The 14,197-nt window shown below is 42.2% G+C and overlaps 2 long non-coding RNA genes across 2 annotated transcripts; both read left to right on the top strand.

The window, feature by feature from the left end:
- Nucleotides 1–350: 350 nt before the first annotated feature.
- LOC119359281 lies at nucleotides 351–573 on the top strand. The gene is made up of 2 exons (XR_005172450.1): nucleotides 351–428; nucleotides 514–573. It is a non-coding gene; the product is annotated as an uncharacterized LOC119359281 (long non-coding RNA).
- A 3,588-nt stretch (nucleotides 574–4,161) lies between these two features.
- On the top strand, nucleotides 4,162–4,406 carry LOC119359280. The gene is made up of 2 exons (XR_005172449.1): nucleotides 4,162–4,262; nucleotides 4,347–4,406. It is a non-coding gene; the product is annotated as an uncharacterized LOC119359280 (long non-coding RNA).
- The last annotated feature ends 9,791 nt before the right edge of the window (nucleotides 4,407–14,197 follow it).

Below are 14,197 nucleotides of genomic sequence, written 5' to 3'. Positions count from 1 at the left end.
CACCCGGCCCAACTTGTATTTCAGAAACTTGTGCGTCCCTTCATTTCGCATTTAGCATTGTTGCATTTCAGGATTCACAGAGTTAATACATCGTTTTCTATTTGCTGCATATGTTCATGTTTCAGTGATCCACGACCCATTTTAGATAGGACTCATTTTATCTCAGGGTCATCCTGGATTTATTTCAGTGGCCCCCGTATAGTAATCTTGTTTGGAACATAGTTCGAGATTAAACTTCCTTGTTTCAGGAAAACAAAAAAAGGATGGAATTGAAATTTGTTGCACCGCGGAAAAGCGAGTTACTTGCCCTGAGCAAATATAACGTTAATGGTAAGGATAAAGCAATTAAAGTAAGAAATGATTATCCGAAGCCCCCTGTCCCTTGTTTTGAAATCACTGAGGATTTTGATTTGGAAAAGGTTGAGGAGGTATGATAACTATCCATCTGTGTGATATTCCTCTCGCCTTATTTTTTTCTTTTCCAGTGCTGACTCCTGAAATTCTCTCTTTCAGCTTATGCTAGAAAGGGATATTAAGATCGCCAAGTCCATGGCAAATGACATAATCATCCCAGACCCTGGTCCCAAAGTTTGTGTTACCTTCATTTACATAATTTGATTGATGACTCATTCCATTACATTAGTTATTTTGTTTAACCCTGTAATATTATAGGGTACTTAAGTCTACTGAAACAATATGTTTGTTGTTGTCATATATGAACCTTGGATAGGAACATGTGGATTCGCACGCCTGAACCATGCTAGCTTTAGATCCCCTTACTTTTCCTTCTCTCCTTGTTGGTGCCTCATGTTTGGTTTTTTCTTCAGTGTACACCAACTTGCTTGCGTTACAAGGTTTTGTTGTTTCAATTGTTGTCAGCACCTCCATAGACCAAAAGAGATGCAGTGTAATATGATTGTTGGAGGCAGTAACAAAGCATGCTTCAGTTGCGAGTTTGTGCCATGCATTGTTCTGGTTCAACAGATTGTTATGTTGCTTAAGCATGCTACTTAATTACTACACTGCAGTAACACCATTCATATCTAATGAAACACCAATGTTGTGTATTGGTCAACATAATACTCCCTCCGTAAACTAATATAAGAGCGTTTAGATCACTAAAATAGTGATCTAAACACTATCATATTAGTTTACAGAGGGAGTACTCAAGCGAGAGGTGCTGGCTGGAAGTATGGATGTTTCTATTTATTTTTATGATGTACCTCTAATGAACTATGTGACAGGCTGTGAGAAAGAAAGCAGGCGGAGGATGGGATCCCACATATACAAAGAGAAGTTTCTTCCCATACTGGAGATCAGTGTTACAAGATCGGGTTCCTTGAAGGTGTATCCAGCCTATGCCACTAGTAGAAAAAGGGTCAAACGTGAAGCACATTAGTGCCGGTTTGATTTTGGCCCGGTACTAATGGTACCATTAGTGCCGGTTCGAACGGATTTGCATTAATGCCGGTTTGTGTTGAACCTTTAGTACCGGTTCATGGCACGAACCGGTACTAAAGGGGTGGTGGCAGGCTGGCGTCAGGCCGGGGCCCCACGATCACCTTTAGTACCGGTTCGTGTCACAAACCGGTACTAAAGGGCTAACCTTTAGTACCGGTTTGTGCCACGAACCGGTACTAAAGGGGTCTGACCTATAGTACCGGTTGGAGACACAAACCGGCACTATAGTTTGCATGACGGCACTATAGGGCAATTTTCAAACTTGAAAAAATCATAACTAAATCATCCTAATTCAGAAAAATACATATAATATATCAAAATTTGCAGAACAAAAAGGTTGGTCATGCATGACAGATTTTGCCCTGCAGACGGGCTGGCAAAGAGAGTCTACTCTTTGCGGCCAAGCCATGAGACTAGAGCTCAGTTGCTCATTGTTGTCCTTTTTCTCACGAGGTTTGGTTTAGGCTTCTGGGTTTTAGGGCCATCGGGTCTTTGATCTCTTCTCCTCTTGACTTGGTCTGTGCATGGTGGTCCTCTGTGTTTTATATAGAAAGTAAATTGTGGCAGTTTCTATTGCGGGCATGAGGAAAATCTGGCCTGAAAGGAGCTCTAGAGTCTTTGATAGCATTACGTCCTCTGCTTCTAGAGTTACCGATCTGGAGATTGAGGAGATGAAGGGCCTGTTCCGGAACACTCCGGCTCCCAACTCCGTGGAGCTGAAGTGGCGGAGCGGAGCGGAGCGCAGTTCATTTTGGTGGAGCTGCCATTCTGCCGCTTCGCATTCCAGCGCCGAGCGGAGCGGAGTAGCTGGAGCGGTCCGTTGCCGAACAGGCACGAAATGTTGGGAAATGCCTAGACTCAAGGCAGGTAGGGGAGGAGCAGTTTTTGGTGGTCGGTATTCGAGTTCATTCAATTCCTATTCCTGTAAATCATGCTTCTTTCAAATATTAATGAAAATGAAGGGCATTTTAGGTTGCCCGTTCATAAAAAAACAATTTTTAACAAGGTGTACTATTTTGAAGTCGCCAAACCAACGAGTCAATCGTATGTATACATAATTAGAGCAATTCCAACATGGTCCTCAACACAGTAAAGTAATATAAGACTTTTCCAACTACAAACTTTTTAGTTTTCCATACATATCTTAGATAACACCTACCATGCAAGGTACTTTAGAATTTAAATATGATTTTCTTCCAAATTGTAGGCATTGTTTTAATATACTAGTTGTTCAAATTTAAATTATATCCATTAAATACCCTAATAATCATTTACTGCCTAAAAATTAACAAATGAATTGCGAGAAATGCATAATTTCGTAATGTTGGAAGTTAAATTTAGAAAAAGGTTTGGAGCCTTCGGTATCGATGTAGAAAAAATTGGACCTTAACCATAGCTCAAACCCTAAAATCTAAAGTGTTATACCATTGGGTAGCATGCGTGCTTGTCTTTTTTTTTGCGAGAAGTATATGTAGCGCTTGTCATTGGTAAAGACTTATCATGATGAGTAGCCTAAAATCAGGCCGGCTGGTGGGCTAAACGTGCCAGTGGACTGACCTGTTTCCTTGTTGTGCCGTGCCTGGGCCAGGAGTGCGGCACGAGTGACGTCCCGTGTATTAGGCGTACCTGGGCCGTGGCACGCCGACCTGTCTGGCTAGATTTCTCATTTCAATGGGCCTTTCTGATCGCACATGGCCTTCTCCCTGTCTCTAAAAAAAGCTCTTCCATTACCAGCCGTCAGATACAGTGTGCCGGCGCGTGGCGAGTGACCGACGTACGCGCCGTCGCCTCCTTCCACATCCGCGGCGAGCCGCCAACGAGGTACCGCTCTTCCCGCCGCACAGCTCTTGCTTCTCGTTTGATGTCTGATCTGTTATGTATGTGTTCCTATGTGTGTGCCGAATCTTGCCCTAGAGTACTGATGAAATTGTTAGTCGTACCTTCTCTGATGCGTTTACTGTTGACTAAAGCTGATTCTAAAGCCCTAGATGAATTTTTATCACTGTCGCGTCCTTCTTGATTGATCTTGTTTCCAATCTGAGTATAAACTTTCTCCAACGGTTCTCTACTCTAAACATTGGACTGAAAACTTAATCTGTGAGAATGTACTCTGCGAGTTGTATACAAGAACACTGATTCATCACATATTTTTATATGAAGTAAATATGACACTCAAAATGTGACTACTGTTTTTTGTTTACTTGCAAGTGAAGATGTCTCCTTGTGCTTCAGGTGGCATCAAGCAAGGGCAATTCAGTTATTCATGGGAGTCATTAACCAGTGATGACTATCGTTTATACTTGTTGAACTGAAACATCAAATTTAGCTTTTGGTTTCTGGATTCCCATAATGTCTATTCACCAGAGTTTCTAGCACCCGGCCCAACTTGTATTTCAGAAACTTGTGCGTCCCTTCATTTCGCATTTAGCATTGTTGCATTTCAGGATTCACAGAGTTAATACATCGTTTTCTATTTGCTGCATATGTTCATGTTTCAGTGATCCACGACCCATTTGAGATAGGACTCATTTTATCTCAGGGTCATCCCGGATTTATTTCAGTGGCCCCCGTATAGTAATCTTGTTTGGAACATAATTCGAGATTAAACTTCCTTGTTTCAGGAAAACAAAAAAAGGATGGAATTGAAATTTGATGCACCGCGGAAAAGCGAGTTACTTGCCCTGAGCAAATATAACGTTAATGGTAAGGATAAAGCAATTACAGTAAGAAATGATTATCCGAAGCCCCCTGTCCCTTGTTTTGAAATCACTGAGGATTTTGATTTGGAAAAGGTTGAGGAGGTATGATAACTATCCATCTGTGTCATATTCCTCTCGCCTTATTTTTTCTTTTCCAGAGTTGACTCCTGACATTCTCTCTTTCAGCTTATGCTAGAAAGGGATATTAAGATCGCCAAGTCCATGGCAAATGACATAATCATCCCAGACCCTGCTCCCAAAGTTCGTGTTACCTTCATTTACATAATTTGATTGATGACTCATTCCATTACATTAGTTATTTTGTTTAACCATGTAATATTATAGGGTACTTAAGTCTACTGAAACAATATGTTTGTTGTTGTCATATATGAACCTTGGATAGGAACATGTGGATTCGCATGCCTGAACCATGCTAGCTTTAGATCCCCTTACTTTTCCTTCTCTCCTTGTTGGTGCCTCATGTTTGGTTTTATCTTCAGTGTACACCAACTTGCTTGCGTTACAAGGTTTTGTTGTTTCAATTGTTGTCAGCACCTCCATAGACCAAAAGAGATGCAGTGTAATATGATTGTTGGAGGTAGTAACAAAGCATGCTTCAGTTGCGAGTTTGTGCCATGCATTGTGCTGGTTCAACAGCTTGTTATGTTGCTTAAGCATGCTACTTAATTACTACACTGCAGTAACATCATTCATATCTAATGAAACACCAATGTTGTGTATTGGTCAACATAATACTACTCAAGCAAGAGGTGCTGGCTGGAAGTATGGATGTTTCTATTTATTTTTTATGATGTACCTCTAATGAACTATGTGACAGGCTGTGAGAAAGAAAGCAGGCGGAGGATGGGATCCCACATATACAAAGAGAAGTTTCTTCCCATACTGGAGATCAGTGTTACAAGATCGGGTTCCTTTGAAGGTGTATCCATCCTATGCCACTAGTAGAAAAAGGGTCAAATGTGAAGCACATTAGTGCCGGTTTGATTTTGGCCCGGTACTAATGGTACCATTAGTGCCGGTTCGAACGGATTGGCATTAATGCCGGTTCGTGTTGAACCTTTAGTACCGGTTCATGGCACGAACCGGTACTAAAGGGGTGGTGGCAGGCTGGCGTCAGGCCGGGGCCCCACGATCACCTTTAGTACCGGTTCGTGTCACAAACTGGTACTAAAGGGCTAACCTTTAGTACCGGTTTGTGCCACAAACCGGTACTAAAGGGGTCTGTCCTATAGTACCAGTTGGAGACACAAACCGGCACTATAATTTGCATGACGGCACTATAGGGCAATTTTTAAACTTGAAAAAATCATAACTAAATCATCCTAATTCAGAAAAATACATATAATATATATCAAAATTTGCAGAACAAAAAGGTTGGTCATGCATGACAGATTTTGCCCTGCAGACAGGCTGGCAAAGAGAGTCTACTCTTTTCGGCCAAGCCATGAGACTAGAGCTCAGTTGCTCATTGTTGTCCTTTTTCTCACGAGGTTTGGTTTAGGATTCTGGGTTTTAGGGCCATCGGGTCTTTGATCTCTTCTCCTCTTGACTTGGTCTATGCATGGTGGTCCTCTGTTTTTGACATAGAAAGTAAATTGTGGCAGTTTCTATTGCGGGCATGAGGAAAATCTGGCCTGAAAGGAGCTCTAGTGTCTTTGATAGCATTACCTCCTTTGCTTCTAGAGTTGCCGATCTGGACATTGAGGAGATGAAGGGCCTGTTCCGGAACACTCCGGCTCCCAACTCCGTGGAGCTGAAGTGGCGGAGCGGAGCGGAGCGCAGTTCATTTTGGTGGAGCTGCCATTCTGCCGCTTCGCATTCCAGCGCTGAGCGGAGCGGAGTAGCTGGAGCGGTCCGTTGCCTAACATGCACGAAATTGTGGGAAATGCCGAGACTCAAGGCAGGTAGGGGAGGAGCAGTTTTTGGTGGTCGGTATTCGAGTTCATTCAATTCCTATTCTTGTAAATCATGCTGCTTTCAAATATTAATGAAAATGAAGGGCATTTTAGGTTGCCCGTTCATAAAAAAACAATTTTTAACAAGGTGTACTATTTTGAAGTCGCCAAACCAACGAGTCAATCGTATGTATACATAATTAGAGCAATTCCAACATGGTCCTCAGCACAGTAAAGTAATATAAGACTTTTCCAACTACAAACTTTTTAGTTTTCCATACATATCTTAGATAACACCTACCATGCAAGGTACTTTAGAATTTAAATATGATTTTCTTCCAAATTGTAGGCATTGTTTTAATATACTAGTTGTTCAAATTTAAATTATATCCATTAAATACCCTAATAATCATTTACTACCTAAAAATTAACAAATGAATTGCGAGAAATGCATAATTTCGTAATGTTGGAAGTTAAATTTAGAAAAAGGTTTGGAGCCTTCGGTATCGATGTAGAAAAAATTGGACCTTAACCATAGCTCAAACCCTAAAATCTAAAGTGTTATACCATTGGGCAGCATACGTGCTTGTCTTTTTTTTTGCGAGAAGTATATGTGGCGCTTGTCACTGGTAAAGACTTATCATGATGAGTAGCCTAAAATCAGGCCGGCTGGTGGGCTAAACGTGCCAGTGGGCTGACCCATTTCCTTGTTGTGCCGTGCCTGGGCCAGGAGTGCGGCACGACTGACGGCCCGTGTATTAGGCGTACCTGGGCCGTGGCGCGCCGGCCTGTCTGGCCAGGTTTCTCATTTCAATGGGCCTTTCTGATCACACGTGGCCTTCTCCCTGTCTCTAAAAAAAAGCTCTTCCATTCCCAGCCGTCAGATACAGTGTGCCGGCGCGTGGCGAGTGGCCGACGTACGCGCCGTCGCCTCCTTCCACATCCGCGACGAGCCGCCAATGAGGTACCGCTCTTCCCACCGCATAGCTCTTGCTTCTCGTTTGATGTCTAATCTGTTATGTATGTGTTTCTGTGTGTGTGCCGAATCTTTCCCTAGAGTTCTGATGAAATTGTTAGTCGGACCTTCTCTGATGCGTTTACTGTTGACTAAAGCTGATTCTAAAGCCCTAGATGAATTTTTATCACTGTCGCGTCCTTCTTGATTGATCTAGTTTCCAATCTGAGTATAAACATTCTCCGACGGTTCTCTACTCTAAACATTGGACTGAAAACTTAATCTGTGAGAATGTACTCTGCGAGTTGTATACAAGAACACTGATTCATCACATATTTTTATATGAAGTAAATATGACACTCAAAATGCGACTACTATTTTTTGTTTACTTGCAAGTGAAGATGTCTCGTTGTGCTTCAGGTGGCATCAAGCAAGGGCAATTCAGTTATTCATGGGAGTCATTAACCAGTGATGACTATCGTTTATACTTGTTGAACTGAAACATCAAATTTAGCTTTTGGTTTCTGGATTCCCATAATGTCTATTCACCAGAGTTTCTAGCACCCGGCCCAACTTGTATTTCAGGAACTTGTGCATCCCTTCATTTCGCATTTAGCATTGTTGCATTTCAGGATTCACAGAGTTAATACATCGTTTTCTATTTGTTGCATATGTTCATGTTTCAGTGATCCACGACCCATTTTAGATAGGACTCATTTTATCTCAGGGTCATCCTGGATTTATTTCAGTGGCCCTCGTATAGTAATCTTGTTTGGAACATAATTCGAGATTAAACTTCCTTGTTTCAGGAAAACAAAAAAAAGGATGGAATTTGAAATTTGATGCACCGCGGAAAAGCGAGTTACTTGCCCTGAGCAAATATAACGTTAATGGTAAGGATAAAGCAATTACAGTAAGAAATGATTATCCGAATCCCCCTGTCCCTTGTTTTGAAATCACTGAGGATTTTGATTTGGAAATGGTTGAGGAGGTATGATAACTATCCATCTGTGTGATATTCCTCTCGCCTTATTTTTTCTTTTCCAGTGCTGACTCCTGACATTCTCTCTTCCAGCTTATGCTAGAAAGGGATATTAAGATCGCCAAGTCCATGGCAAATGACATAATCATCCCAGACCCTGCTCCCAAAGTTTGTGTTACCTTCATTTACATAATTTGGTTGATGACTCATTCCATTACATTTGGTTGATGACTCATTCCATTACATTAGTTATTTTGTTTAACCCTGTAATATTATAGGGTACTTAAGTCTACTGAAACAATATGTTTGTTGTTGTCATATATGAACCTTGGATAGGAACATGTAGATTCGCATGCCTGAACCATGCTAGCTTTAGATCCCCTTACTTTTCCTTCTCTCCTTGTTGGTGCCCCATGTTTGGTTTTATCTTCAGTGTACACCAACTTGCTTGCGTTACAAGGTTTTGTTGTTTCGATTGTTGTCAGCACCTCCATAGACCAAAAGAGATGTAGTGTAATATGATTGTTGGAGGCAGTAACAAATCATGCTTCAGTTGCGAGTTTGTGCCATGCATTGTGCTGGTTCAAAAGCTTGTTATGTTTCTTAAGCATGCTACTTAATTACTACACTGCAGTAACATCATTCATATCTAATGAAACACCAATGTTGTGTATTGGTCAACATAATACTCCCTTCGTAAACTAATATAAGAGCGTTTAGATCACTAAAATAGTGATCTAAACACTCTTATATTAGTTTACAGAGGGAGTACTCAAGCGAGAGGTGCTGGCTGGAAGTATTGATGTTTCTATTTATTTTTTATGATGTACCTCTAATGAACTATGTGACAGGCTGTGAGAAAGAAAGCAGGCGGAGGATGGGATCCCACATATACAAAGAGAAGTTTCTTCCCATACTGGAGATCAGTGTTACAAGATCGGGTTCCTTTGAAGGTGTATCCAGCCTATGCCACTAGTAGAAAAAGGGTCAAACGTGAAGCACATTAGTGCCGATTTGATTTTGGCCCGGTACTAATGGTACCATTAGTGCCGGTTCGAACGGATTTGCATTAATGCCGGTTCGTGTTGAACCTTTAGTACCGGTTCGTGGCACGAACCGGTACTAAAGGGGTGGTGGCAGGCTGGCGTCAGGCCGGGGCCCCACGATCACCTTTAGTACCGGTTCGTGTCACAAACTAGTACTAAAGGGCTAACCTTTAGTACCGGTTTGTGCCACGAACCGGTACTAAAGGGGTCTGACCTATAGTACCGGTTGGAGACACAAACCGGCATTATAGTTTGCATGATGGCACTATAGTGCAATTTTCAAACTTGAAAAAATCATAACTAAATCATCCTAATTCAGAAAAATACATATAATATATCGATATTTGCAGAACAAAAAGGTTGGTCATGCATGACAGATTTTGCCCTGCAGACGGGCTGGCAAAGAGAGTCTACTCTTTGCTGCCAAGCCATGAGACTAGAGCTCAGTTGCTCATTGTTTTCCTTTTTCTCACAAGGTTTGGTTTAGGCTTCTGGGTTTTAGGGCCATCGGGTCTTTGATCTCTTCTCCTCTTGACTTGGTCTGTGCATGGTGGTCCTCTGTTTTTGACATAGAAAGTAAATTGTGGCAATTTCTATTGCGGGCATGAGGAAAATCTGGCCTGAAAGGAGCTCTAGAGTCTTTGATAGCATTACCTCCTCTGCTTCCAGAGTTGCCGATCTGGACATTGAGGAGATGAAGGGCCTGTTCCGGAACACTCCGGCTCCCAACTCCGTGGAGCTGAAGTGGCGGAGCGGAGCGGAACGCAGTTCATTTTGGTGGAGCTGCCATTCTGCCGCTTCGCATTCCTGCGCCGAGCGGAGCGGAGTAGCTGCAGCGGTCCGTTGCCGAACAGGCACGAAATTGTGGGAAATGCCGAGACTCAAGGCAGGTAGGGGAGGAGCAGTTTTTGGTGGTCGGTATTCGAGTTCATTCAATTCCTATTCTTGTAAATCATGCTGCTTTCAAATATTAATGAAAATGAAGGGCATTTTAGGTTGCCCGTTCATAAAAAAACAATTTTTAACAAGGTGTACTATTTTGAAGTCGCCAAACCAACGAGTCAATCGTATGTATACATAATTAGAGCAATTCCAACATGGTCCTCAGCACAGTAAAGTAATATAAGACTTTTCCAACTACAAACTTTTTAGTTTTCCATACATATCTTAGATAACACCTACCATGCAAGGTACTTTAGAATTTAAATATGATTTTCTTCCAAATTGTAGGCATTGTTTTAATATACTAGTTGTTCAAATTTAAATTATATCCATTAAATACCCTAATAATCATTTACTGCCTAAAAATTAACAAATGAATTGCGAGAAATGCATAATTTCGTAATGTTGGAAGTTAAATTTAGAAAAAGGTTTGGAGCCTTCGGTATCGATGTAGAAAAAATTGGACCTTAACCATAGCTCAAACCCTAAAATCTAAAGTGTTATACCATTGGGCAGCATACGTGCTTGTCTTTTTTTTTTGCGAGAAGTATATGTGGCGCTTGTCACTGGTAAAGACTTATCATGATGAGTAGCCTAAAATCAGGCCGGCTGGTGGGCTAAACGTGCCAGTGGGCTGACCCGTTTCCTTGTTGTGCCGTGCCTGGGCCAGGAGTGCGGCACGAGTGACGGCCCGTGTATTAGGCGTACCTGGGCCGTGGCGCGCTGGCCTGTCTGGCCAGGTTTCTCATTTCAATGGGCCTTTCTGACCGCACGTGGTCTTCTCCCTGACTCTAAAAAAAAGCTCTTCCATTCCCAGCCGTCAGATACAGTGTGCCGGCGCGTGGCGAGTGGCCGACGTACGCATCGTCGCCTCCTTCCACATCCGCGGCGAGCCACCAACGAGGTACCGCTCTTCCCGCCGTACAGCTCTTGCTTCTCGTTTGATGTCTGATCTGTTATGTATGTGTTTTTGTGTGTGTGCCGAATCTTGCCCTAGAGTACTGATGAAATTGTTAGTCGGGCCTTCTCTGATGCGTTTACTGTTGACTAAAGCTGATTCTAAAGCCCTAGATGAATTTTTATCACTGTCGATTCCTTCTTGATTGATCTAGTTTCCAATCTGAGTATAAACTTTCTCCGATGGTACTCTACTCTAAACATTGGACTGAAAACTTAATTTGTGAGAATGTACTCTGCGAGTTGTATACAAGAACACTGATTCATCACATATTTTTATATGAAGTAAATATGACACTCAAAATGCGACTACTGTTTTTTGTTTACTTGCAAGTGAAGATGTCTCGTTGTGCTTCAGGTGGCATCAAGCAAGGGCAATTCAGTTATTAATGGGGGTCATTAACCAGTGAAGACTATCGTTTATACTTGTTGAACTGAAACATCAAATTTAGCTTTTTGTTTCTGGATTCCCATAATGTCTATTCACCAGAGTTTCTAGCACCCGGCCCAACTTGTATTTCAGAAACTTGTGCGTCCCTTCATTTCGCATTTAGCATTGTTGCATTTCAGGATTCACACAGTTAATACATCGTTTTCTATTTGCTGCATATTTTCATGTTTCAGTGATCCACGACCCATTTTAGATAGGACTCATTTAATCTCAGGGTCATCCTGGATTTATTTCAGTGGCCCCCGTATAGTAATCTTGTTTGGAACATAATTCGAGATTAAACTTCCTTGTTTCAAGAAAACAAAAAAAAGGATGGAATTGAAATTTGATGCACCGCGGAAAAGCGAGTTACTTGCCCTGAGCAAATATAACGTTAATGGTAAGGATAAAGCAATTACAGTAGGAAATGATTATCCGAAGCCCCCTGTCCCTTGTTTTGAAATCACTGAGGATTTTGATTTGGAAAAGGTTGAGGAGGAATGATAACTATCCATCTGTGTGATATTCCTCTCGCCTTATTTTTTCTTTTCCAGTGCTGACTCCTGACATTCTCTCTTTCAACTTATGCTAGAAAGGGATATTAAGATCGCCAAGTCCATGGCAAATGACATAATTATCCCAGACCCTGCTCCCAAAGTTTGTGTTACCTTCATTTACATAATTTGATTGATGACTTATTCCATTACATTAGTTATTTTGTTTAACCCTGTAATATTATAGGGTACTTAAGTCTACTGAAACAATATGTTTGTTGTTGTCATATATGAACCTTGGATAGGAACATGTGGATTTGCATGCCTGAACCATGCTAGCTTTAGATCCCCTTACTTTTCCTTCTCTCCTTGTTGGTGCCTCATGTTTGGTTTTATCTTCAGTGTACACCAACTTGCTTGCGTTACAAGGTTTTGTTGTTTCAATTGTTGTCAGCACCTCCATAGACCAAAAGAGATGCAGTGTAATATGATTGTTGGAGGCAGTAACAAAGCATGCTTCAGTTGCGGGTTTGTGCCATGCATTGTGCTCGTTCAACATCTTGTTATGTTGCTTAAGCATGCTACTTAATTACTACACTGCAGTAACATCATTCATATCTAATGAAACACCAATGTCGTGTATTGGTCAACATAATACTCCCTCCGTAAACTAATATAAGAGCGTTTAGATCACTAAAATAGTGATCTAAACACTCTTATATTAGTTTACAGAGGGAGTACTCAAGCGAGAGGTGCTGGCTGGAAGTATGGATGTTTCTATTTATTTTTTATGATGTACCTCTAATGAACTATGTGACAGGCTATGAGAAAGAAAGCAGGCGGATGGGATCCCACATATACAAAGAGAAGTTTCTTCCCATACTGGAGATCAGTGTTACAAGATCGGGTTCCTTTGAAGGTGTATCCAGCCTATGCCACTAGTAGAAAAAGGGTCAAACGTGAAGCACATTAGTGCCGGTTTGATTTTGGCCTGGTACTAATGGTACCATTAGTGCCGGTTCGAACGGATTTGCATTAATGCCGGTTCGTGTTGAACCTTTAGTACCGGTTCGTGGCACGAACCGGTACTAAAGGGGTGGTGGCAGGCTGGCGTCAGGCCGGGGCCCCATGATCACCTTTAGTACCGGTTCGTGTCACAAACCGGTACTAAAGGGCTAACCTTTAGTACCGGTTTGTGCCACGAACCGGTACTAAAGGGGTCTGACCGGTAGTACCGGTTGGAGACACAAACCGGCACTATAGTTTGCATGACGACACTATAGGGCAATTTTCAAACTTGAAAAAATCATAACTAAATCATCCTAATTCAGAAAAATACATATAATATATCAAAATTTGCAGAACAAAAAGGTTGGTCATGCATGACAGATTTTGCCCTGCAGACGGGTTGGCAAAGAGAGTCTACTCTTTGCGGCCAAGCCATGAGACTAGAGCTCAGTTGCTCATTGTTGTCCTTTTTCTCACGAGGTTTGGTTTAGGCTTCTGGGTTTTAGGGCCATCGGGTCTTTGATCTCTTCTCCTCTTGACTTGGTCTGTGCATGGTGGTCCTCTGTTTTTGACATAGAAAGTAAATTGTGGCAGTTTCTATTGCGGGCATGAGGAAAATCTGGCCTGAAAGGAGCTCTAGAGTCTTTGATAGCATTACCTCCTCTACTTCTAGAGTTGCCAATCTGGACATTGAGGAGATGAAGGGCCTGTTCCGGAACACTCCGTGTGACGCCCCCGATTCAATCGTACACTAATCATGCACGCAAATGTGTACGATCAAGATCAGGGACTCATGGGAAGATATCACAGCACAACTCTAAAACATAAATAAGTCATACAAGCATTATAATACAAGCCAGGGGCCTCGAGGGCTCGAATACAAGTGCTCGATCATAGACGACTCAGCGGAAGCAACAATATCTGAGTACAGACATAAGTTAAACAAGTTTGCCTTAAGAAGGCTAGCACAAACTGGGATACATATCGAAAGAGGCGCAGGCCTCCTACCTGGGATCCTCCTAAACTACTCCAGGTCGTCATCAGCGGGCAGCACGTAGTAGTAGGCACCTCCGGTGTAGTAGGGGTCGTCGTCGACGGTGGCGTCTGGCTCCTGGACTCCAGCATCTGGTTGCGACAACCAGAAAGAAAGGAAAAGGGAAAAAAGGGGGGAGAAAGCAACCGTGAGTACTCATCCAAAGTACTCGCAAGCAAGGAACTACACTACATATGCATGGGTATATGTGTAAAGGGCCATATCAGTGGACTGAACTGCAGAATGCCAGAATAAGAGGGGGATAGCTAATCCT

The sequence above is a fragment of the Triticum dicoccoides genome, chromosome 2A (assembly GCF_002162155.2).
Source record: "Triticum dicoccoides isolate Atlit2015 ecotype Zavitan chromosome 2A, WEW_v2.0, whole genome shotgun sequence".
Classification (NCBI taxonomy): Eukaryota; Viridiplantae; Streptophyta; class Magnoliopsida; order Poales; family Poaceae; genus Triticum; species Triticum dicoccoides.
The sequence above is the reverse complement of the archived record's forward strand: the minus strand, read 5'-3'. Positions and strand labels throughout refer to the sequence as shown.